Here is a 26,917-nt window from a genome sequence, read left to right as displayed (position 1 = left end):
AAAAAATTTGGACCATTTCTCGATTTGTGCGTGTCATCCTTGCGCAGGGGCCATGCTAATCTTCTCTGTATCGTTCCAATTTTATCAGATGTCTCCTAAGAGACAATGGTTTAAAGACACAAGAGCATTATAAATAAAGCCTTTATATCATTATTTTTCAATGTGGGACTATAAACATTGCTGCATTTTGCAGCCCATAAAGCTTAATCTCCAGAAACCTATTAAATTTGTTACAGCCAAAACATCTCATAGTGCCAAAGCCAACCACAAATCATTTCTATCCAATCTTCTAGGTCATCTATCAGCCGAGAGTGGCTTCCAAAAGGTGTTCCTTTTTCTAAACAAACCTCACTTAATACTTCACCAAGTCTCTAAACCAATAGACAACAACAAGGGAAGTTGAGCTAAAAGATTTAATTTTTCTCCTACCTGCCTTAACATCTTCAGATTCTGGCACTTTTAAGTATTGAATGATTTGCCAGCAAACAAACTGGACCTGTTGTAGCAAAGATGATCACGCATTTTCAGTCCAAGATGAAGCATAAGTAGAAAAATATTGGAATGTTTTCAAAATTCAAATTATAAACCAAATTGAAATTAAAAAAAAATGCATATCCCTTCTTTCTGCCAAGTAACAATCTGTCAATTAAAAACCAGCAAAATTCCAGAAGATTTCAGTAACACCAGTTCCTAAAACAATGCCAACAATTATCTCTACAAAGAAATTTAACAAAGCATATCAGTAAAAGGCAAAGGAGTTTACTGGAACTTTAGTTTGCAAACTCAAATGTAAAACCACGCAATACAGACATAAATCACACAATGAGAAAACAAGACATACAGACATAAAGAGAAAGCAACATCCAGCAAATGGTACTGTCTCGGTAGAATCATTCCCCATAAGACAAAAAAATAAAAAACACTAACATTTCTAGGTTTTTGCAGATAGTATTCCCCTGTTCTCTGGAGAGTAAATTATCACAGTAAGATGTAAGTGACAAACACAACCATCCAGCATCAATCAGATTCAAGAAAGAAGAAAACTAGGAATTTGAAGCATAAATAACGTTGTGTGACCCTTCTCACAGCCGTGCAGTCAGCACAGAGCAAACTATTCTCAAAGTGGACTAACAATTTAAGAACGCCATACATGGGTTTAGAGAAATAAAATCGTTAGTGGTGCATTTATTAAGAAAACAGACTGCAGGAGAATATAACCTGCTACAAGGATCAGAAGAACCAAATGGAGCGAAGGGACTAATGTTTGGACTATATCTCAAAGTGGCATCACAATTGTGCAAAAGCAAGGATACTCTTCATTGTTCCCAGTTTCATATAAATCTGACTGTGAGTCCAACAGCACTCATGAGAAAGCAATATACTAAGATACCACAAATCCTTTTTTATATTCTTACCAGCACCAAGACCTCTGCACTAACTATTAGAGCACATAATCTGGCCACTTTCCAAATTCTACTGAAAATGGACAGGAGAAACACATATTTGTTATTTCCACACAAATATTAGCCACGCATTCCATCCAATCAGAAAAACAAGTTGTGTATTCTCACATGAGATCGGAACTCATTAATAATTGTTTAATTCTCTCACGGAACCAGAAATTTAAGCGGCTTGAACTAAGATTTCTTAGTTGGATCTCTAAGAGCAGTAGAGCAAACTATTCTTTCACCTATACTAAAGAATATTATCTGCTGGCCATATCAGAAGATTCAGCTGTAAATTAATTAGGAGAGAAAACCAGATTATTTTACCAAGTATTGGTGGGGTGTGCCAGGCCCGTGCAGTAGTGCAACGCATGGGCGACACTTGAAGATCCCAGTAGCAAGCTACTGTGGTGGATCTTCCCCCTTAAAAAATAAATTTAATATCGTTGTGGGCCATTGGCCCACGTATCAGATATTAAACTGATAAGAACAGATACTACACTTGATCTTAGCCAAAAGGCCGAGAAAGGTATGATTTGTCTAGTCTAATCTCTTGCCTTTTATTTCCTGAAGTTGTCATACCCTCGTCGCTTCTTTCCGATGTGGTACATCACTCCATAAATTGGGGTTTTGTTTACAGCAAACTTCCATCATCATTATTAGGATGTCTGAAGTTCATGGTTAACTAATGTATTAACAATAGAGCTAGAGGTCATAAAATCTACTAGTAGTAGATTTGGTGAACAAATGGAGAAAGGTCTATATCACACATTAATAGTATCTAAGAGTAAAGCTACACAAATCTAAAACATATCATACTTCCATTTTGAACAAATGGATACTTGTTTATCACACACAAACATCAGCTAGTAGTAAAGGGTGCATCCAGTGGAACTTCCCCAGATTTCATGTTGACAAGGTTTATACTTGAATTGTTTTTATTTGGGCTATTTGGCGCTGTAAAAGAGCATGCAAAAGTAAAACAATGAATCCCCAAGCCCAAATCATAACATCTTTTAATAATCATGTGAGTTAAACTGTTTAGAACACCACATCTTGGACAAATCTCACAAATATGTAAGATACAATAAGCTAAAGACTTTAATATAATCAATTCAATAAACAAAATAGATTGAGTTAAACAAATCAAAGGCACTTAAACACTTAGAGAGTGACTGGTTGAGTGTAGCATATTTTCTAGGAAAATAATTGTCATCCTTGCGTAGGGGCCATGTTAATCTGCTGTATATCGTTCCAATTTTATTGGATGTCTCCAAAGAGACAACTTTATTGTATAGACAGAATAACATAAAAAAGTGTTTATGTATAATTAAACCGATGTGTGGGACCAAAATATTTTAATATACTGCAAAGGTATACAGAAACAATACAGATGCAAATGCACTCAAGTGTACGAAAAGATAAGACCTCACAATCATTAAATAAAACAGGTTTCAGAGATTCATGATGCAAACGGTAGCCAGGCCTCATTGGATCATCAGCTGAAAGGTATAAACTACTTTAAGTCATTACAGATTTGATTTCTTTGGCAAAATTCAAATGAGTATGACATAATCAACAATAGGTATTGATTTGTAATTGAACACTTTATTTTCACATTGATGTAGCAAGATAAGCAAATTGAACCCTCACCAAACAATCAGTGTTAAAGGATTATGCAGCACAAAGTTCACCTTCCTAAAAATCTAATGACTTTGGTATTTCAAGCATCAGATGATTCATCATTTAAGCTTTTTACAGGCAAAGAACTTCAAAAAACTGTGGCAGATATTACAAGTCCAGTTCATAATGAACAAAAATCACAAACATTGCCTATAATTGTTTTAAAAGCGTGAAATAAGAGCCAAGCAAGGAAAAGGATAGGACCTTTTTGAAAAGGGGCTCTAATTTGGCAACTTTTTTTTTAACTTTCTGTCATTTAGGCATAAGGAGCATTATTATCTTTCTATCATAAACTTGACAGTTCATGTTATGGTTATTGTTATGGACTTATTTTTAAAATGAGAATCCTATTATCATAATCAAAAACCTCCAAACAAGCAGCAACCACAAACGCTCTCCAATAACTGAATAATGTAATAGTCAGTTACTAAATAAAAAGAGCAAATACCGGGAACTAATGGTGCCAGATCTCGATCCATTTCTTCAAATTTTACTTCTTATTCCACCTTTTATTTGAAATCTTCAGTCAGCTCAGGTGCCTTATGAAAATTAAGGAGAGCCCAAACAAGCTGCAACCACAAACCCTCTCCAATAACTGAATAATGTATAAAAAGAGCAAATACCGGGAACTTATGGTGCCAGATCTCGATCCATTTCTTCAAATTTTACTTCTTATTCCACCTTTAATTGGAAATCTTCAGTCAGCTCAGGTGCCTTAAGAAAATTAAGGAGAGCCCAAAGATTATGATAGTTCTTCAACCTGACATTTACCAGCAGGAGATATATTAACACAACTCTCCTAGCAAATGAAATTTGAATAAATTGTACTAGTCTACAAAATACTACTACAGTTAAAAGCTTAAAACTATAAATTGTACTTGTCTACAAAGTACTGCAGTTAAAACTGAACAGAATTTCAGTAAAACAATTCATTTCTATAATAATAAATTATTCTGGCACTACAAGTACAGAAGGATTGGCAATTTTTCATCTGTTTGAAAGAAAGAAGTCCGAAGTTCTTTATGGACGATGCCACACCAATATCAGTTCAAGATGGAACAAAATCACAAGCACATTGTTTGAAATACTTTTCAGAACATGAAAACATTCAGAAACAAGCCATGTAAGCTACCAAAAAAGATCTCTTAGTGAGGCCCAAAATTCAGCCCACATATGGAGAAAATTGTTATAGCAAAGAGACAATCACTTTTATGTATTGGACTCAATATAGCCAATTAAGTATGCAGCTCTCCTATTACAAACTAAGAAGCTTCATAAAGTGCAACTGAGTAGGCAAAACTCGCTTTCAATTTCACAACACAACACAACACCAAGACATAGCCATGAACCCATAACACATGAAAATCTGAAATGATCAAAGTGGACCCTTAATCAGCATATCACAAGTGACCATTATAAATAGCTAGGATCTTGCTAACGATCGGTCGGGGCATTAGATAACAATTTAAGATATTTCTTAAAATGGTATTAATTTAGGAATGTATGCCGAAATCACGCATCAATTGGTGTAATTTATGTTCATTTCAATTTAATATTTATGCTTCTAGTCATGTTATCTAACACCCCCAAGGCGTTAGTTAGCTTTTGCTGAATAACTAACACCAACAATTAAAACTGACCATTGGCGGTAAGTCTGATGCTTTAGAAGAAAGATGGGAAAAGCTCCATGTGAATGGGCAAGATCTATACTAGCATACTTTTCTGCCCTATAATGCATTTCTTATGAGAAAATCGGTCTGATAAGGCAGAAGACCGCCAGCCATATACTTGTTTTTCATTCAACAAAATGGCTTATGACCATTACCCATAATGACAATAAGTATATCAATTACAACTAAGATCCAGTAAACTGATCAACATAAAATACAGTTAATGATAAAGGATAGAAGATAGTACATCAAGGATTTTATTCTCAATCCTTGCACTCAACAAGATGCTGACAGCTTAAATATACGGAGTCAAGTAGTGGTATTTTTTAATCAATACAGAACAATTATTTTCTTAATCATAACATAAACACACCACTCAAAGTAAATCAGACCCAGGATCTCGTAGAAGTATAACTACGTGTCCTAAGGGAAGGACTATCATGAAAATTTTCCATGTTTTAATCCAAAGGGAAGTGTCAAACCAAATATGACTATGTGTCCCAAGTGTTGGACTATCATGAAAAATTTCCATGTTTAAATCCAAATTGATGTGTCAAAGGTCATAACAAAGTACCCATGTGGCCATGCTAGAGCATTGAGAATTAACATAGGAGATTAGGAACCTAAGGTGAAATGAAAGGTCCAAGCAACGTAGACTCCACCAGAGTAGTACAAAGTAAGTTCCAATCATAGTAAGGTTAAACTAACAAGACTATAAAATAACTCCCAATTCTAAAACTAAAATCACAACTCTTGCTTTTCTAAGTAAACAAAATCAGTCGTTACAATGAGTACTCTTAATATCAATAAAGTTCAAAATGAGAAGCCAAGTGTATGCCTTTGATTAAGCGTAGAACTTCTTAAGTTGGTCTAGATTAGTTAGGCTCCGGAATTCATTGCCATCCATGTTGACTGATTGTGGCACTCCTATACTGATCTCATCAAGTGATTACATTAATTTAATTTAGGTTTTGGATTATGTATTAGATGCACCTTCCAATTAATATAAGGATTGCAACAGCAATCTCGTTTTACATAAAGATTCAGCTAGCTTAAGTGATTAAGTCTATTACGGAGTAACCACATACATGCACACAAACTCAACAAAGCCCTGAATTGTATGTAAGTATAGGAACCTCGTTACTCAGGGGTCAAGGCCACATTATTCTTCTAGGGAGGAGGCTTGACATGCACCGTAATGTCACATTGGTTATATTACTAACATACCAATATGCATACAAACATTTGGAATCACAAATAGGGTGGAATAAATCAACCAGAAAATCAAATTAGAGCTCGGCCAGTCAATACTTCATCTCCTTTACAAAATTGATAAATAAATCACAGTTTTAACATTATAAGCCCATATCCCATATATCAAATAAATCAATATGGGCACAATAGGAGTAGTAGTCATCCCTGATCCCCACTAACTACGACCTGAAAAAACCGAATTAATACGTGATTGTGGTTCATTTTTGCCTAATCTAACAATATTAGTTAGCAATTGCCGATTCGTACCCATATAGTAATACTAGGAGATACTAGTCAGATTATAATTTTAAAACATGCTATAAATTGTTGCATAATGTTTACTAGGGTTTTGTCACATATTCACATAGATGATGTATCCGATGGAGCAGATCATCAAATGAAGGGAGAAAGTTATTTTTTTTACTTAATTATTTCAATAATCAAAATTATAATTCATCCTTCACTTCATACTACATGGTTTTTGAACTTTGATGTACTTTAAACTCAATTCAAATTGCAATTTTCACATATCTCATAAATAAATAAAGTAATGTTAATTATCTATAATTACTAATAATTTAGTGTGCTCAATAAAAGGCCAAAACTGTTTTGTAGGAAAAAGGCCATAAATTTTGGGGAAAAATAAAAGAAAAATAAAATTAAAACTCAAAAGGTAAAATTGAGGACAAAATGCCATTAAATTAACGAACCAAAACAGGGACGAAGAAAAAGGCAGTGGATTACCTCAAGCACAAATGATGAGTGAAATGGATGGCTTGTAGAAAACCGTGTAAAATGAGGAGAAATCAACCCCAATTTCTTTATATCAGACAAAATTAACAAGCAAAATGAGTTTATTTTTATCTAAGATTGTAATTTATCCCTTAAAATTTTAAGTATGATCATGGTTTAGCAGGATGACACTGCAACTACTGTGATTGTTTAGTCTTGTCAAATATCAACGCAATGCTCGAGAGCAAGGAAACACTAAATGGGCAGAAATTTTTTATGAGCCAAAGTCAAAATATTACAGTAAGTATAGGCCCATACTTAGTAAAGTCCATACCCAAATTCTTTTTATTTTTTTTTATTTATACTGTTATTATTATTTTATTTTTTTAGGAAATCATACTGTTATTATTGATTTTATATTGTTATTTTTTTATTATTTCAACGCGATGAAGGAAGAAGAAAAGAGGAAAGAGAGGATTTTTTATTATACTATTATTGTTGATTTTACACCGTTAATGTTGATTTTATACTTTTTTCGCTCCTTGGTATGCTCCATACCTGGTAGTGGTCCAACCTCGTGATATTACATTGTTACTAGAACGACAATGAGGAAAGCAGATACATTATAATACTGCAACACAATACAAATCGGACACGAAAACATCGAGTTAGTGGCAAGGGTTTCTGACATAAATAGTTAAGCAAGTCAACACAACACGACACGACATGTTTATTAAACAAGTTGGGTTAATGTTGAGGTTTCCAACCTACTCCCTCCGTTTCGCGTGTTAATCGCAACAATTTATTTTTACATCCGTTTTATATTAATTGCAACACTTCTATATTAGAAAGAACCTAACATTATTTTATAATTTCTCTCTCCCACTAACCCTACTTTCACAAATATTTTATTATTTAACTTTCCTACCAACCACACTTATACTATTATTTCTCTCTCTACCAACAATACTTTATATTATAAAAAATCCTCTTTTAGGCCCAACCCTATAAAATTTTTTTAAACTTTATAAATACCCTAGTATTGCAATTAATACGAGTGGAGTGAGTATTTAACTTCTAACACACGAAAGTAACATGACAAGTCACGTTTGCCAACTCCATTATATTCTCTCTTTCAAAAAATATACCCTGATTTGGCTGAGCACCTATGTCAATGCAGAATTTATCTAATAATATCTCATATAACTACTTTATTTCTTATAGGTAATGATATAAGACTATATGTAGCCTTATATATAACATTAAATAGACTTCTTAAAATGGTATAAAGTTGAGAATTTATGGCAAAACACACGCGTAATTTGGTGTAATTTATCTATGCTTAATCCTTTTCCTTTTAGCTTCTTATATGTTTATCATTTTTCTTTTCTTATAAATCACTGACATTATTCACTCATTTTGAAACGGAGGGAATACTCCCTTTATTTCTAAGTAACTTGAGTAGTTTACTAGTAGACGTTTATATATATATATACACGGTAAGATACGGGGGGGGTGCCCTTCCTATCACATGAGGGGTGGGGGTGAGGATCAAACCCAGGTCACTCCTAGAGGAGATGGAGGGACAAACCGTCCCTCGTGATCATCTTTCGACATCATACATACATACATATATATATATGAAAATATAAATTAAGATCAATTCAAATTTAACAGCATATTATACGATAATAATATAGTCAAGGTAATTTGAACAGGTGTTGCAAATCTTCATAATCTGCCTCATTAGGAGTTACATATAACATATCTTTTGTGTACTCCCTCCGTCTCTTATTTACATGCCTATTTCTCTTTATTATGTGAGTAATAAATGTTAGAAATAGGCATGTAAATAAAAGACGGAGGGAGTACCATCTTAGCCAAATCAAAACTATTCTACAAATGAGTAGTGTTTGATAAATACTCCCTCCGTCCCATAATATAGTTCGTGTTTGTGTTTTTTCATGGTATTTAAGAAATAGAAAAAGAAAGTGGATGAAGTACATTAATAAAAGTGAAAAGTACAATTATAGACAAAAGTTAGAAGGAGAAAGTGAAAAAAAGTATAAGGCATGTGCAAAATTCAAGGGTAATTTAGAAAGTACAACGAATAAAGTTAAAAAAGTGAGGGTATGATAGTCTTTACATACTATCCAAAAATAGAAATAGGAATAACATTTTGGATCTCCAAAATAAGAAAATAAGAACTATATTATGGGACGGAGGGATTACTAATGTATAATAATGTTTTGAGATTGAACCAAGTAATCACTATGATGCAGTATTGATGATGAATCAGTGAATACAAGCATTTATTGTAAGAAAATTGTTTTTGTGAATGCCCTTTAAAAGAGGCTACACGAGAATGTGTATAGTCTAACGCAATAGCAGAGACAAGGGTCATGAGTGTGGTGCTCTTATGGCCGGGCAGGGCAGCCTTACTGTCCCAATCTTCAACGTCTGTTCCCTGAAACAAAGAGTGAGCACGCAGTGCTTCCTCCTTCGTGATCAACCCATGCTCCATCTAGTCTTAAGCAAACACTTATACCCCCACTTGATCGAGCTTCCTTCCACACCATCATTCCTAATAGCTTCTTGATGGCTTTAACATTCTGATCTTCACTGCAAGAATGGAAGTGTCCTAAATGGCTTATCAGTGTGATTCATCGCTCTATCTAGAAATTTAGCCAATGCTCAAAAATCAGATAACACCCCATAGCAAAAACAGAGCAGTTTAGAATTCAGATTAGCTAGCAGGAAATAGAAGGAACACTCAGCATATAATATCCCACATCAATGATTGGCAAAAAGATGATAATAGCTTTGGGGGTCAATGGGTGATCAATTAGGATCATAGCTTAAGTAGTAGCCACCATTGCGCTTCAGGAGGTATGCCTATACCTCATAATCTGTGGCATCAATGGACCCGCGTTCGTGTAGACTCTGCCCCACTCCAGATACAACCTTTTTACTCTGAAACCACAACATACTGTCAAAAACATAGGTGATAGAAAAAACCATACATACTGTCATTAACTCAGAATTGCTTCAACAAAAGCTCAAGGTGAAACACAAGTTTTGACAGTTAGATAGTAAGTTGAACTAAGTATTGGTGGGGAGTGCCAGGCCCATGCAGTAGTGCAACACAGGGGCAACACTTGAGAATCCCAGCAGCAAGCTACTGTGGTGGATCCTCCCCCTTAAAAAATAAATTTAATATCGTTGTGGGTCATTGACCCACGTATCAGATATTAAACTGACAAGAACAGATACTACACTTGATCTTAGCCAAAAGGCCGAGAAAGGTATGATTTGCTAAGCTCAACAAATGTCTATTTATTTTCTGGTTGAGGCTGCTTAATGCTTCACCTATCTAATGTGGGATCACCAACTCTGGAAATCTTCCCATCTCTACCTGAACAGAACTATCGGCAGTTGGAAAAAAGCAGGATAAATAGTGCACTAAGTAAAAAAAAAAAAGCAAGGAGCATATATGGGAATGGGATAATGTTCAACTTCGGATGAAATTCATCCTCAGACAGATCTCATGTTTGTTTGCCATCTAAAGAGGAAGTCTTCAAATGTGGGTGACCTCAAGTTATGTCTCTGTCAGGATTTTCAAGGCACACCATGTCTTGAACCTAAGAGATTGCAAATGAGTTTATCATCATTAGTACTGCCTCTATCCCACTAAGATTGTCCTATTTTTTTTAATAAATGGATGTCCCATTGAATTAGCCCATTTCATTTATGGAATGTTTTTCCCAGTTGTCAAACCATGTGTGTCCACAAAAAGACAAAAAAGAACCTTCATGCCTACTCAATTGAGCTAACTCTTAAAATAGTGGGAAAAAAAGTTGGAGCAATCTTAGTGAGATAGAGGGTGTAACGGATATAGCAAGCTTCAATAGTCCTAAACTTAAATTTCTTGTAAGTAATTTTATTATCATTTGTGACAAAAAAGGCCACATATAACGATTAAACTCTTCATTAAACCATGCATTTAAGTTATAGGATTAACCATTTTACCTGTTTTGTCCAAGATGAACCTAATAACATCATCACAAAACTACTATAGTGGTAAATCAGAGCGTGAGGGTAGCTATTCCTTATGGTCAATGTATCTTTGTCCAATGTGATATTGGGCAGTGATAGGGGTTTAAAGGAAGTGTAGAACACTAGGGCCTAGTTTCAACTAAACATATTATATTAAATAAAAATCATTTCCAATTAGGAAAGTTCAGTTGTAACATCAAATATCAGACTGGTTGTTAATAGTGTGAAACAACTTTCTCATATATGGAAGTACTTCAAAACATTTGTTTTTTCACCTTTTCCAACACACCTCATTCAACCATTAATGTGTTCATTTATCTATTGGTATATAGGGTTGTTCTGGATAAGGGTTTAGGGATAGTAAGGGCCAGTAATGATCTTCTATCCAGTCTTGAGTGCCTATATAGTTAAGATACATTAACTAGTATAACTACCTTAGAAACTCGCTCAGATAGTTAAGTTATAAAGGCCTAAATGGTTCGATAGGAGTGTAAAGTGTAGAGTAAAGCTTTTTGTTATAAATGTTGTGTACCTTTGGAATGTTGTGGGCTTGTGGATTGGGTATAGGAGTCAAAAGGTAAGTGTTATGTGGTTATGGGCCCCCATGTGATTAGTAATGAAGCTAAAAGCAACTGCCCAAATGTCACATAGAAGAGATCCTTGGGACAGGCTGGTACTTGTGATCTTATAATCATTATGTAGTAATCCCGTAGATGTTGCCGCTATACTTTACGTGTGGATGTGAGTCCATATGACATCCCATACAACCAGCTACCAAAAGTGAGTGAGTGAATCTACATGGCAGGTGTGGCCACTTTGAATAATCAATTCCACTGGTTGATGGTTTCACATATCATCTAGTTATCTCACCAAGGGCGGATAAAAAAGGATACTATTACAATTAATCAGAAAAGGGAGTGCATTAGGATGATAGGTCTGTGAAGCCCACAAAGTTTTGAAGTCTGATACATAATGCGTATTTGCAGACATATGGTTTAATAAAGTATAATTACTTGTAGTGAAAAGCAAACCAGCTTGTAAAAAAAAAAAAAAAAAAAAAAAAACCCAGTCCCACGTCGTGTAATTTAAAAACGCTAAGTACAACTCTCTATACATATGCTTCACTCTGCTGCTGAATTCTCCACGCAGCCATGCAGTAAGCACAAAGCGAACTATTCTTTCGCCTTTTACTAAAGAATACCGTGTGCTTGCTGCATACAATGGCATACGTTTATTTTTGGAGGGTGTTCCTTAACTGGAGCTTCCAGCAAACTTACTCCAAGTATATAGTGCGGTCTAATTCTATTCAAAAAGATACAAAATCTATCTTTCCTGTTTAAGGCATCAGCATTGACTTTAAGGCTGAGAGAGCTAGACAACCCCAATGTTTTAGATTGAGTATAGGCTTTAACCTTATTCCAGTAGCAAATCCTATACCTCCAAACTGTCTGTAGACCTTCACAAGGACATGGCTAATTCAACTGACCTTAGTAGGCAAACAGCCCCCCATAGAGTATCACTTAATGACCAACCTCTACAGCTCCCCATCGACCTTCGTATCACTTAGTGATCAACCTCTACAGCCCTTTCCGTCCACATGAAGGAGTTGCTGCGAATAGCCTAGCTGCAAAAGTGTGAATTGCAATTCGATTTGGTAGGGCACAGTGTATATCAATCCCCCCCCTAACAAAACCTGACACCACCTTCAAGTCACACTGAAGTTCATGAGGAAAATCTAGTTGTCAAGCATCCTTTTGTCACAACAACTACAATGAGTTGAACATAGACGGTGCACTACCCATGCACCAAGAGATATTCAACCACTATTGGTCAATATAATATATCATGCAGGGGTTAGCAGCTTAGCATGCAAACCGGTAAAACATCAGAGGTCAAATGCAGTACCCATCCCCCCCCCCAATCCCCTTCCTGCCCCCGCCCTACTAAAACTAGAAATACCAACGAGCAAGACAGAGATACAAAAGAATCATCTCTGCTGTTTATAATGAAGATGCGAAGCGAGGTATCTAAGCGTAAGAACTATTTTAGATACAAGTCAATGCAATTCAGTCATCTGAATCTATTTTTTCCAAGATTTCATAAGGCACAGAATCTCTGAGCTTAAAGTAGTGATATGTATATACTCCGTAATTTCTACATTGGGTACAGAAACAATTCACAGATTGATCAATAATGAGGTACTTCTTATATAATTATTCCATTTCCAGTATTCTGTACAAGATCGGAGTGTTGATAAAATGATATAAATATGCATACATGAAAGATTAATATTCACCATATAGTTATGAAAGTCAGTTTTGTAAGGTGATATTGTCCCACATCAATTAATTAACAAGGGGCGTATGCGAAAGATGACTATAAAATAAAACTGATTATGAACAGACAAATTACTTACCTGGACGGGGTCAATGGGCAATCAAGAAGACCCATGGCCTAGGCAGGTGGCCTCCATTGCACTTTAGGAGGGGTGCCTGCTTAACATCTTCCCAAGAGGAAGAGTGTACGTCATAATTTGTGACAGAGGGGTGTATGTCATAATTTGTGACAGAGGGGGCCTGCGTCCGCGCGACCTTCATTGCGGTACTTGTCAATAGATTATCTGAAAAGAATACATAAAACCAAATAAATAAGCAATGCTTAATTACATGGGAATCAAATTGACACAGAATCAATACATCAGACACTGTTGGAATTGATTAAACTCTACTAGCTGTGTGAAAGTTAATGAAAAATCCCAGTTCCTTTTAATAATGATATAGTATAATTGAGTTACTGGTAGAATCACAAACACAGAGCAGTCGTCACACAAGTAGGACAAGTTTCAGAGTGTAGTTAGCATAAGTGACATAGTAGATTAACAAGCTCGTCTCAGCCTGTAACTACTTTGGTTTTTTAAATGATTGTATGGGAATTTCAGTCAAAAGATTCAAAACTTAAACCAGACAATTAACCAACCAGCTAGGTTGGAGAGGTAAAATCTAACAGTCCCAACAGTACACAAGCAAAGAAAAAAGATTTCAAACTATAAAGCACAAAAAGGATACTCTGATACAGGTCAACCGTCAACAACCATTTATGCGCACAAGGCCTTGAAATTTTTCATCGACAAAGGTTGGGTGTACACACTCCATTCACAACCTCAAAGAACTCATGCAAAGGAAATTCACCAAACTCACAATGCACAATTAAGTAGTCGTCCGTCTTATCATTTGTGAGCATTACATGTGAGGAGAAACTATGAAGAGTCCTATCTGGTCTCTAATTCTAAAACTCAATACTATTACTAAAAAAAAGTCCATTTGTACATAAGCATCCACCCTTCTCACTTAGCCTCATTTAAAAGGCCAAAACCAACGAAAGGGAGAAATTAGTTCACAAAATAGATTTTCTGTAGAAGACACCAGAAGAATCCCCCAACAAAGCTTTGTAATGATTCAAAATTTTCCCCAATAATGCAAACACTTCCAATCACTAAGCATATTGCATCAAGGTCCCTCTTGAAAGATGGAAAGAAATCTTGACAGCTTCACCAATTTCAACATTTTATATTTATTTCAAGCATGGCAAAGTCTTGAATAGCTAAATGAATTGAGATTCTCGGTTCAGTCTGGAATTATAGTTACCAATTAAATTCAGAGAACATCAATTGACTGTATACTAGGGAAAAACAGTGCAGTTCCCCATAGATAACTTTGGAATTAGAAAATAGTTCTGAATCCTTTCCCACATCAGTAATAAAAAGAAATACTTGGAGGGATTCAACTATAAGAGGAGCATAAAATTGACAGTATAACATACTTACCTGGACGGGGTCTATGGGCAATCAAGAAGGCTCATGGCCTAGGTTGGTAGCCTCCATTGCACTTTTGGGAGGGTGGTAGCCTAACATCTTCCAAAAGAGGAAGAGTGTACGTCATAATTTGTGTTAGTGGGGGTCTGCGTTCGCGCAACCCCTGACCAAAATTATCCCCAATTTTTTTTATAGTGCTGGTCATTAGTTGTGATGGTAGGAGCTTTTGGACATTAATCTATTTGTTTGAATCAGAAATTGACTCTAAACCAAACATAAACATGGCACGGTTACCCATATTGCCAGCTCTAATGCAACCCCTAATTAACCAATTTTATCCCCTAATCTCTAAAATATAAATGTTAGGCTTTCTTATGTGTCATACCTTTTACCATTCCTGATTTTTCCAAGTAGTAAGCTAGTAACCACAACTGTAATGTGACGTGACCGACTACACATCCATAAACTAGGTGCTAAGTTTCCATAGAACCTACTGAGTTTTTTATTTTCACATGGAACATTTATAGGAATTTCCTTTTTGTTTTTTTTGGTAAAGAAAAATTAATTGGGTTTTCATGTGCTTATTAACATGTTATACTAATGCTATAAACAGTGACTGTGTTCACTTCATGTGAATCCATTCCTTATTAGAAACACTGTTCTCACACATGCTGTAATGGAAGATCAATAGTTAAAATGTGTCATATAAAAACTCCAGGTTCTGGTGTCATTAAACACGGACTGCATGAACTATGGAATTTAAGTAGATTTTACAGATGCTATGCAGAGGGCCTGAGAAATCTCTATATCCACCATCTTTTAGTCCCCATGGCCAAGCGGTATTACAATTTCATATTAAGCTGGAAAAATTCAAATGTAAAACCATAAAAATACAGAAATGACGAGGAAGCAAAAGCCAGCAGATGATATTGAGTCTCTGAAGAATTATTCCCCATAAGACAACAAGCACATGCATTTCTTAATTTGTGTGGATCATGTTTCCATGCGTTGGAGCAAAATTATCGCAATATGATGTAAAAGACAGGCACAACCGTCCCACATCAGTCAAGAAAGATAATCTAAGCTAGGACCTTGTGGTATAAATAACGAAGCCTGTTACAGCAATAATCACGCAGCCACGCAGTGAGCACAGAGCGAACTATTCTTTCGCCTTTTACTAAAGAATACCGTGTGCTCGCTGCATTTAGTGGCATACGTTTATTTTTGGAGGGAGTTCCTAATAGGAGCTTCCAAAAAAACAAGTGCAAGTGCTTTTAAACAATAATTAACATACTATTCAAATCTGAGTATCAAAGATCAATTTGCCAAAGTGTTGAATGATATATTACACTTTAACTTATTCCACAAAACAAGCACCAAGTCCACCAACTCAATCACAGAGAATCAGATAAATGAGATATGAATTGAGTAAAAGTTGTAATCATACCTTACAGCAGTCTGAGGCATCGTGGCGCTCAAGGACTCGAGGAAGATATAGGCCCTGGTAGAATTTAACATAAGCTATACGTGACAACAATTTAAACTCTCCATATCAGGGTTAGAGAAATAAAACTGTTAGTCACGCAGTTAAATATAAAAGAGACTGCAGAAGGAGAACATAACCTGCTAAAAGGAGCCCCGAAAGTCCCAAAAAGAGAAAAAAAAAAAAGAAAAGGGACAAATGTTTGGACTGTATCTCAAGGTGGCATCATTTCTGCACACGAACCAGGATAACTGTCAGTACAACTGCATTCATTAAGATGAAAATGCACATGAAACCCCTCACACAGAAAGTAGTTTTCTATACTACTGTTACTCAGCTAGTATATAAACCACATAATAAGTCATAGTTTGTGGGTGGGAGCCTGGGCTCTTACAGACCTTACCTTAATATATCAGAATAATAAACTTGCAGTATGTATCCTCTATAGTTAAACAAAAGTTGCAAAGATGGCATTGACAGCACAAAATCTGCAGACTAAATGGACCATGTGAAAGTATAGTTATACTAACAACCTCAGTAGTGCTGGTAAAAGTGTAAGTTCCATCAATCAGGACTCAGGAGAAAACCAAACACTACAGAAGAGACAGCAAGTCCATTTTTCTAGTTCTTGCCAGCACCAAAACCTCAGCTCTAGTTGTTCGGCACATTCTTTGGTGAGTCTGGTCACTTTGAGTTCTACTGAATTGGATTGGACTGAAGAAACACCGTACATTTGTGTTATTTCCACACACAGAATACGCACGCATTCTAATTTATCACAAAAAGAATGGTGTATATGCACACAATATTTGATTTGGATAGTATATTATTAGTATGTATCAAATTGGTAAATATAACCAGAAATTTGGCAGGTTTTATTGGAGTTTCTTTGTTGGATCCTCTTGATTGAAGATGTCAATGAGTAGTTGAGCAAACTATTGTTTCACACGTTACTAAAGGATACTATCTTCTAGTTGCATTAAATGGCATAGATCAGTTGTTGAACGGGTTCCTTCAAGAAGCTTGTAACAAGCCAGTTGTCTCTGGGACTAAGGTACAAACAAATCACGAACTTTACAATTCGAACATGTATTTGCGTAGAATATTAGAGGATACATGATGTAACCTATTAACTTTTCATGAAAAATAACATTTCTTAATCCAGTATATTTTAAATCCCCTCTACGATTAGGAAAACCACAGAATCTGATCACACAATAATCAGCAGGAGATTCCTTTTTTCTTCTTCTTAATAGTCAACAGTTCCACTCCTAGCTAGACTCTTGAATGATCCAAAAAACGAAATCAATTCTAGAACTCTACAAGAATATGGAAGAGTAATAAGGAGGCAAGTTCTATGTTGTCTATCTCAAGAGTTATGACTTTACAGTAGCTGCAACCTCTATATACTAAGAATTCCCTAATACAAATAGACAATAGAATCTAGGGAGAATAACCAAAAGTTGAAGTAGGTATTTGTGGGATGCGCCAGCCCATGCAGTAGTGCAACTCATGAGCGGCGCTTAAAGACCCCAGTAGCAAGCTACTGTGATGGGACTTCCCCCTAAAAAAATAAATTTAATATCGTTGTGGATCAATGAGCCACGTATCAGATATTAAACTGATAAGAACAGATACTACACTTGATCTTAGCCAAAAGGCCGAGAAAGGTATGGATTGTTCTGTCTCATCTCCTGCTTTTTATTTCCTGAAGTTGTCGTACCCTTGCTGTTCTTCTCAATGTGGTACAGCATAACAGCAGTCTATATTTAAGAGGTCTTGTTCAGCAGACTTCAGGAAAAATTAGTATAAAGTATTCTAATGTCTGGACTCTGGAATACATCAAGAAACAATGTATTAACTATAGAGCTGAAAGTCATGATGAATTTGATGGACAAATACAGAAAGTTTGTTGGATTCAAGACTTAAAGATGGAAGTCTAGAAAGTTTCATAACACAATCGACGTCAATAATTTGGCTGTGCTTTCACCCTACAATGGCACTGCGTAATTAATTGTTCCCTCTGTTCAAGACTCAAACCAAACATGTTTTTTATGTTCCTTAAATGGCTCAAAATATCATTTCTATCTCTCAATTTTGCATTGACAATAATGCATCCATAGAGTACCTACCAACATCTAGTTTTCACAAGCACTAAACCTTATTCCCTCTGGAACATTTGGTTAGGGCATTCCATCACAAAGAGTATATAGGCAGCTTATTTCATTAAACAACCTATATGTCTCTAGCATCTCTACTTTGGATAGCAATTCATGTGCTTGCAATAGCAGTCACCAAACACCATTTTCTTTCCCTTCTATATCCACTATGGCACCTCTTCAATATATATATACCAACTTATATCTACAAAATATTTACAGCTAATTAAAAACTTTAAGGATTGACTATGATCCTTATCAAGCACATAGTGTGAATATGTATGTCATGAGCCACATCAAAGCATACCATGTCCATAAAAAATCAAGACAGCTTTAGAAATACTACATATATAGCAAGGTATGCTATTAATATTTTAAACAAAAGAGGAAGACAAACAATAAAAATTGTGAATAACAGCAGAAGCCAGAAGGGGAATAATAGAATAAAAATAAGAGCAGGAAAATAGATTTTGACCGTTTCCGGATTTTGTGTATCATCCTGTTGTAGAGGCCATGCTAATCTTCACAGTATAGTTCCAAATTATGGGATGTACCTGAAGTGACAATTAAATGGTGAAGTCAGAAAACTATTTAATGAGGGCTTTGCATATTTCAGCACCACAGTAATGTATGTTGATGTAGAATTGCAGATTTAAGTTACAATACCACAATGGATTTCCGGTAACATAATTGTCATAAGAGCCCAACAACATATCAGGAATTTGCATTGCCAACTGCCAAGACAAATCTTTTCTCATTGGATCCACCTCTTCACCAGTCACTACATGTTCCACAACTATTCAAATTGTTAACCCTAATGAAACGACAATTATTTGATCAGACAGTAACCAGACGGAGTCAATTTAACCACCTATCTTAATTGCCTGATTAAAAGTTTTACATAATGGCAAGTGGCTTTGGAGCATTTGTAACTAATAAAGAACACTTCTTGAACAATTGACCATCAAACCATGGTAACATGTTACTTAAAACAACATAAATTTGTCCATGCCATCATAGAGTACGGAATACAAGTAGATACAGTTTCAGAGATCCTGAAAAACTTTTGAGCTGAGTATTGGTGGGGTGTGCCAGGCCCATGCAGTAGTGCAACGCATGGGCGACGCTTGAAGATCCCAGTAGCAAGCTACTGTGGTGGATCTTCCCCCTTAAAAAATAAATTTAATATCGTTGTGGGCCATTGGCCCACGTATCAGATATTAAACTGATAAGAACAGATACTACACTTGATCTTAGCCAAAAGGCCGAGAAAGGTATGATTTGTTTAGTCTAATCTCCTGCCTTTTATTTCCTGAAGTTGTCGTACCCTCGTCGCATCTTTTCGATGTGGTACACCACTCCTTAACTATAGGCCAAAAGCAGGGCTAAGAGAAGGATTGGATCATAAAAGACTTGAAGAAGCCAGGATATAAAGCAAACAGCATGAGAACTCAGCTTTCAGTTCCATGGAGGAACACCATAAAAGAGAACTAAAGAAGTATGACGGTCCAAAGTAGAAGCTTCATCAAAAGACTATACATGAAGATTAAAAATGATTTTGTCAAGGAATCATATAAAATAGAGTTTCTCTTTACCTTAATTACCTAATCTTATTGTACTATATTAGACCTTATATAAGGTACTATATAACCTCATAGACCTTATTATCCCTTACCTTATCTTATCTTATATATCACCATGTGACCTGTTTTGAAGCAGAAAACCTTCAAGCTGTGTGTGACAGCTGCTGCAACAAGTCTATTTCAGAATGATCAAAAAACACCAACATCTCAAAAATGTTGTAATTTAACAAGAACCAAGTGTAACCAAGGAAAAGAGAGACCCTGTAACATATAAACAGTTCAAAATTTTCCAACAAATATGATCAAACATTTATCCTTGCACAAAGTAATCTCTGTACTGATAACAAACTGTCTGCCTACTCTTAATATATGCAATATGCTCCTTAGATAGAAATTTGATACAATGATTTGGTGAGGAGTGCCAGGCCCATGCAGTAGTGCAACGCATGGGCGACACTTGAGAATCCCAGCAGCAAGCTACTGTGGTGGATCCTCCCCCTTAAAAAAATAAATTTAATATCGTTGTGGGTCATTGACCCATGTATCAGATATTAAACTGATAAGAACAGATACTACACTTGATCTTAGCCAAAAGGCCGAGAAAGGTATGATTTGTTTTGTTTCATATCCTGCCTTTTATTACTTAACGTTACCGTACCCTCATAATGTCTTTTCGATGTGGTACAGAACTTCAGTTGATTGGGAAGTCAATATCATTCCTTATTAGGAGTTCTGTTCACAGAAAACTTTAATAATTCAAGAGTACATGATAAAGAGTGTATTAGTAATAATAACTCAGAGTACATGATAAAGAGTGTATTAGCAATAAAGACCCAAGTCCTGGAATCTTGTGGGTTTTGTGACGAAAATAAGGTTTATCACACATAAATACTCCATGCGTTCACAAATAATCTTCTTGTTAGATTTGGACATACATACATATTAAAAAAATTATTAGGTTTATCACACATAAATACTCCATGTGTTCATAAATAATCTTCCTGTTAGAGTTGGACATACATATTAAAAAAATATTAGCGTGGAGTGAGAATGTGAGAAAAATAAATGTAATAGAGGGGTCCACATCACATGGATTGATTGAGTGTAAAATTTTCCATTTTCAGGAAGATTATTTGTGGACATCCTAAAAAGAATGCTGGAAAAATCATTTGTGAATAGAGGGAGTAGTATATAAGAGTAGGTTAGCCGCTAATGTGCATTTCCAAACTTCCATCATGAGCAAATGAAGAAAGGTTTATTACAAAATCATCCTTCGGTTTTATAGTCATTGTACTATTTACATAATCCAACTTTGTCCATAAGTTTACTTCCTTCATTTCTTTTTAGTTATTCTACATTCCTATTTGGAATGTTTGGAAATAGTTATTCCATTTCATTTTTTTGGTAATTTTAATTTCCATAAATTGACCTACTTTCTCTTACCTATGATACAAATCCATACAATGTTGCACCATATTTTGATGAAGAAACGAAAGAGATCAAACAATTCCCTGTCTTCATAAGACTCGTATCTGAGGAGGGATTAAAGGATTTGGCATTTACTGATTTTGTCCCATACGTCGATACATTCAAAAGAATGTCTTGACGAATTTTCTAAAAATCATATAAAATGTCTAAGAATATTCCTTTGGCACACTCTACATTTTCACACCTCTTTAACAAGATTAAAGAGACGATCCAATTTTTTTTTTTTTTTTTTTTAAGATTGATCATAATAATCCCAACTTTTGATGGTTCGTGAATAAAAGTCTCACCTTTCCATGATTTTCTAATAATCCGAACTTTTGAAATTTGAACTCATACTGATTTATTAGTCCCAACAGTTAAAAAAAAAAAAAAAAAAAAATATTGTAGGCTTGTAGCACATTATCTATCCAAGTGTCACAACTAATTAGTGTAATTTGTTTTATCAATAATTATTCAAAAAAAAAAACCTCCCCACCACCGCCGACCTCCTTTCCCACCCCCCACCCCCCCCCCCCACACCATTGCCGACCACATTCTTCTCCACCACCTGACCTAAACTCTCCTCCCCCCTCCACCAGCAACCTAATACCTAAAACCAACACCCCTCTCTAAAAAAAGAAAGGTAACTTGGGAAGTCACGTGATTAAGTGACTTAGATTTATGTTCCAAAAATTAACCTCATAACAGGGTAACCACTTTCTCCCTCTACCCACCCTCTCTCTACTTCAACAACAACATGCAAGTTAAGACACGTAACAGATATTCAACTGATAAGAACAGATACTACACTTGATATTAGCCAAAAGGGCGAGAAAGTTATGGTTTTCTTAGTACAAGTTACCTTTTTTTTTTTCATGTGGTAGTGACCTTTTCCTTCCACCTTTCTGATGCAGCATAATCAAACTTGAAATTGTCCGCATGGATACCTGGAGAAATTCACAGTCAGCAATTAAGATGATTATACAAAAGTAGATAACTCACAGAAGGAGAAGTATTTGTTACAAGTCAAAATGTGAGGTCACAAAATATCTCCAACTGATCAGTTTCATCTTTAGCAATGGTTCATTCTCAGTTTCTCACACAAATCTCATTTTATTTGCCATAACTATTCCAATTTAACCGGATGTATTTCAGATAGCCCAAGATAGATAGAGACCATATGAAAGTAGAATAAGGATCTCATGATCTGCCTGTTGGGTGAAATAGCACTCAAGATGAAGAATCCAGTGACCTCACCTTGTTACTCTGCAAGTAGAGTTAGTAATATCTTGCCTACTAAAAAAAGTCCTATGCAACTGTTGCATATGCCAGGTGGTACAATCCACCTTTTCTTAACCAATAAAAAAGAAAACTTTATTTTTGAAAGAAAAAAAATTGCAACCCCCCTATTTTTCCCCTTTTGCAAGAAGACAATCAAATCACAATAGAGTGCTAATTTCATAGTAGAGAGCATGTAATGCAGTCCACAGCAAAAGAACTTTATATCACTGGAGTAAAAAACATTTAGAAGCAAAACACATATTAAAAGCAAGGGCTTTAGGTTAAAAAAAATTTGGACCATTTCTCGATTTGTGCGTGTCATCCTTGCGCAGGGGCCATGCTAATCTTCTCTGTATCGTTCCAATTTTATCAGATGTCTCCGAAGAGACAATCTCTGTCTAGAAGCCAGGCTTAATAAAAGAAGCAGTAGCTTTGTATATAACCAATGTGGGACTAGAGAATAAAGCATTTGACTTGTAACCAAGTAGCAACCATGAAAGATCTCCAATAACCTACAGTACTGTAAGTTTTCTCTAGGGAGGGGACAGCAAAATAGAAATATATACAAAGCATATGAACAACACCGGCAAGGCGACAACCTCCTTTATTTTGGTTCTCACCCAAGTTGTGTCAACTTTGATTTATTATCTGAGGCAATAAAGCAGTAAGGCTATGGATAACACAACACAAGAAAATAGGATTGATCCACCTTAGAGGGGATATTTGGCAATAAGGCTCAACAGCTTGCGAAGATAACTCCCCATTTGACTTTGTTTGAAGTGTTTAAAACAAAGATGGATAATTTTTTTTTTAAAACTCTGAGGTTTAATGTGAACCAAATTTACACACATGTTGCTAGAATTTCATTCCAAAACTTTGATTTTCTATTACCATACTAACAACTCATATATATCCATCTATAAACTCTATTAATTATCAATTTAGATTAAATTTTTGACAAGGTATACTTAGGAAGCACTCTCTATGCTCTTTAAAATTCTTCTTTCATACTTCAAGTGTAGTAGTAGTTAAGGACCCTAACTAAAGCATTAAGCATACATAGTCCTGCCATTGAGAAAAACAGTTGTTTATACAACATACACTGGTGATGTCAAATTTGCTAGAGTAAATTTTAACAGCCTAACACCTTTAAAACTGTTTTCCAAGCCCTGAGTCTTAGGGGTGTATTTAAGCCTGTGTAGTAATGTGATTCACAGGCAATGCTCTAAGATCCAGGTAAGCAAGCTACAATTATGGAGCCTCCCCTTGAATTAATTTAACATCATTGTGGGTGAATGACCCACAAATCAACTATTCTGCTGAAGTGCTGATAAAAACTTAATAACAGATACTAAAATTGATCTTACCACCAACAGAGAAAGAAAGCCATAACATTATGCTTTCTTTAACCTTACAATCCTCTATCGAATTTCTGATCATTCCAGCCTCAACCATCGCCTGCCTGTGAGAGACAGAGTCAATATCAAAGATTAAGCCTGTAATTCAACATAAACAATTTTAAGATGATTTCAGACACAATCTTATCAGATACAAATTAAACAGCAGCAGCTAGTGCCTTTCAACACACACATGCGTAGTTAGGAGCCTACTTGTTTTTCATGAAGTAAAGGATTAAGAGCAGATACATGGAACAAAAACTAGAGACAAAATTTATTGCCAGTAAGCACTGTCCAAAAAAAAAAAAAAATCACTCATCAAGATTCAAGAACTAGCAAAGGTTAGTGAACAACTACCACAATAGATAAGCTTTATCTTTGACAAAATTCCCAGTACAAAGCATTATCTTCATTTAATTAAGTATTTAAGTGAGTAATTGGCAAATGTTCTGATGGATGCACTAATAGTAAATGACAAAGAATGACACACAAAGTCACTAAGTTATGTAGTTCACTAATAATGTGTTAGCTAAATTTAAAGGCACAGGGGAGAACAATCTCACCCCATTACGTCATCCAGTTCATTGCAACTACAGCTGATTAATCCTTATGGCATATTACAAGCCTACAGCCTACTAAGGCATAAATCATGTTTCTTTGTAACCATATATCATCATTTGTTCAAATTGTAAGAAAAGATAAAACCAAATATCATTAGACCGGAAGCTAAGAATAAAAGCATCCTCAAACAAGCTAGGATAATTTATATTATATACTTTGTACTAGTCCCAACAAATGGTAAAGAATGATACCCTTATTATAGCAATAGCCTTACCACCAGTTACAAATAAAACATGTCTCCACAAAAGCCAAAATCTTCAGTTTATCCAAGTGTCAAAGAATTGAGAAATTAGAATAAACTGTAAGATAACTAAAATAAGTAATAGCATAATCACAACATTTTTTTTCTTTACAAGCAATAATCATCTAAAGTACTTCTACTCTCTAAAATACCACCGAAATAGGAACCAGAAGCTGAGCTGGCTGAATAAAAAAAAAAGGATATAGATGATATGATTCTGTACTCTCTTCAAAAACAAAAGCAGACCATCAACAGCTTTCAAACTATAATAACTTCAATAAGATCTAGCTTGTTAAACTTTTACAACTGAACAACCTCAGTATGTAATGCCATCGAACATAACCACATTGACTTTCAATTCAGTAACTATTACTGATCTTACCTAGCATAGTCTTCTCAATTTAACAGAGCACATAATATTAAGCCCCTGTCAAAGCAAAGAAGAACTGTAACATGTTTATGTGGTTCTCTCACTTTTCTGTATAATGCAAGCACTCAAATTATATTTATGAAAGAAATCAAAGAAAAACAACAGTGGCAAACACACATACAAACTTTAACGTAAAAGAACAATCTCCTCACCACACAAAAATCCCATTTACAAGCCTCCCTGAACACAAAAATCCCAGAACCAAATACCATCAATAATGTGAAATCTAAACAGCTTTCCAAGAACCATCCACTAAAGATCCTCTTACAAGTAGATAGTATTTCTCTCTTGTATAAAAGCAATTAGTATAGAGGAAATAAACTAGAATAAATAAACTCTTAACAAAAGAAAGCTATATAGATTATTCACAATATCAGCAGTTCTATCTTCAGAGCATCAGACACAAGTACCACCCCATGACCCAGCCACAGACCAGGTACCAAATGGTCGACGGGGTTTTGAACTCGGTTCCTCTACTCCATACTTGTCTAAACACCATAATGGACCACTACATTAATGTCATTGGCTTGTAACTTTTATCAGTGTAGACAGGTAGAATTTTGTAGATCATATGGTAAAGTCTAGCTAGGAAATTAGTTACAGCTATGTCTAAATGGCCATGTAAGCTAAATTCAATGCCAAAAGCACCTTGTTGACTTTTATATGGTTATACCAACTATATTGTCCCATTTTGAGGTTTTTCAGCAAAGTTTTAGGAAATTTGTTTATTGTCCCACATCAATGAAATAACAGAAATGTAAAGAGCATCATAGATATAAAATGAAAGCGTAGAACATGAATAAACATACTTACCTGGACGGGGTCAATGGGCGATCAAGAAGGCTCATGGCCTAGGTTGGTGGCCTCCATTGCACATTAGGAGGGGTGCTAGCCTAACATCTTCCCAAGAGGAAGAGTGTACGTCATAATTTGTGATAGTGGGGGTCTGCGTTCGCGCAACCCCTGACCAATTCTACTTCCAAAATTATAATGCATGTTGTAATTTGTGTTATTGAGAGACTGCTTACTCAGATGATAAACAACACATTCTGCTCACTCCTGATTTTCATATAAAAACAAGCAATAAGTCCAAATAGGCAATTGTAATGTAGATAGCCCAACATATATTATACTCATTATGTCCACAAATAATCTTTCCCGTATACCTTTTCAGGATGTTTGCAAAAAAAATTCCTATTACTTGAAAAAGAAAATTTTCTCACTCAAATCATGTAAAGTAGATCCCTCTACAAACTCTCTTTCTCTTACTTTCACCCTACTAAATTCCTTAATGTGCGCCGAAGCCTAACAAAAAGATTTTCTCAATGTAACCATAGCACAAACTCTAGCAATCTAGAGGAACCAGATGAATCTCTTTATTCACCGTTTTTCAGCCCAGATGGCCTGAAGCCCTGAAGTATATCAAGGTTCCATTCAGCAGAAAAACTCAAAAGTAAAACAAAAGGTTCAGAACTTCAGATATATTGAATATCTCCTCTTAGGATAAAAAAGGAAAAAAAAAAAGTGTTTGGATACATATCTAGGAAAGTAGGAAGTAACATTCAACAAGTGGCATTGTCACTCGGTAGAGTCCTCTCACTTAA

At 35.4% G+C, this 26,917-nt stretch overlaps 1 long non-coding RNA gene across 2 annotated transcripts; it reads right to left on the bottom strand.

Moving 5' to 3' along the window:
• On the bottom strand, positions 1 to 26,917 carry LOC110708135. Of its 2 annotated transcripts, none has more exons than XR_002508645.1 (3): positions 26,127 to 26,917; positions 3,577 to 3,888; positions 1 to 496 (listed from the first exon to the last, which is right to left on the bottom strand). It is a non-coding gene; the product is annotated as an uncharacterized LOC110708135 (long non-coding RNA). The 2 variants fall into 2 exon arrangements; XR_002508644.1 differs by lacking the exon at positions 26,127 to 26,917 and adding an exon at positions 6,797 to 7,021.

This window comes from Chenopodium quinoa, unplaced genomic scaffold (assembly GCF_001683475.1).
Source record: "Chenopodium quinoa cultivar QQ74 unplaced genomic scaffold, ASM168347v1, whole genome shotgun sequence".
Classification (NCBI taxonomy): Eukaryota; Viridiplantae; Streptophyta; class Magnoliopsida; order Caryophyllales; family Amaranthaceae; genus Chenopodium; species Chenopodium quinoa.
This window is presented reverse-complemented; position numbering and strand designations above follow the sequence as displayed.